Below are 1,067 nucleotides of genomic sequence, written 5' to 3' on the forward strand. Positions count from 1 at the left end.
TTCTAGCTATCTATCTTTTCACTCTGATAGGAAACTTGGGAATGGTCTTATTCATCACTCTGGATTCTCGGCTGCACAACCCTATGTACTATTTTCTGAATGTGTTGTCTATCTTAGATGCTTCTTATTCTTCAGTTGTCGCAACCAAAATGTTGGACAACTTCCTGAACGAGAACATAGCTATTTCTTATTTTGGGTGTGTAGCACAAATGTTTCTCTTTGTTCCATTTGGGACCACAGAATGCTTCCTCTTGGCTGCAATGGCATATGATCGCTATGTGGCAATCTACAACCCTCTCCTGTACTCAGTGAGCATGTCACCCAGAGTCTATGTGCCACTCATCATTGCTTCCTACATCGGTGGCATTTTGCATGCTTTTGTGCACATGATAGCCACTTTTAGCCTATCCTTCACTGCCTCCAATGAAACCAGGCAGGCATGTCTTTTGTGACATCCCTCCTCTCCTTGCTATTGCCTGTTCTGACACTCACATAAACCAGCTTCTACTCTTCTACTTTGTGGGCTCCATTGAGATCTTCACTATCCTGATTGTCCTGATCTCCTATGGCTTCATTCTGTTGGCCATTCTGAGTACCCATTCTGCTGAGGGGAGGAGAAAAGTCTTCTCTACATGTGGCTCTCACTTAACAGGAGTGTCCATTTATCATGGAACCATCGTCTTCATGTATGTGAGACTGAGTTCCAGCTATGCCTTGGACCATGACATGATTGTGTCAACATTTTACACCATTGTGATTCCCATGCAGAATCCCATCATCTATAGTCTGAGGAACAGAGATGTGAAGGAGGCAATGAAAAGAGTGTTTGGGAAATTTGTGTTTACCAATAAAGTATCTTTTTAAAGTTAAGAAAGAATTAAAAATTGAGAGGTATGTTCTATGCCTCAATATTAAAAAGATGTGATGAACATGTTTTCTTTTCCTGTCACAATGGCTATCATCAATAAGTCAACAAATGATTGTTTGCTAAGATGAGGAGAAAAGGAAACCCTCGTGCACTATGGGTGGGAATGCAGGATGGTGCAGCCACGGTGGAAACTGGTATG

General features: G+C 41.9%; 1 pseudogene; it reads left to right on the top strand.

Moving 5' to 3' along the window:
• Positions 1–5: 5 nt before the first annotated feature.
• Positions 6–864, top strand: LOC118982195 (olfactory receptor 1094-like; annotated as a pseudogene).
• The last annotated feature ends 203 nt before the right edge of the window (positions 865–1,067 follow it).

Source organism: Sturnira hondurensis, unplaced genomic scaffold (assembly GCF_014824575.4).
Source record: "Sturnira hondurensis isolate 20B ecotype Veracruz unplaced genomic scaffold, ASM1482457v3 Scaffold0025245, whole genome shotgun sequence".
NCBI classification, from domain to species: domain Eukaryota; kingdom Metazoa; phylum Chordata; class Mammalia; order Chiroptera; family Phyllostomidae; genus Sturnira; species Sturnira hondurensis.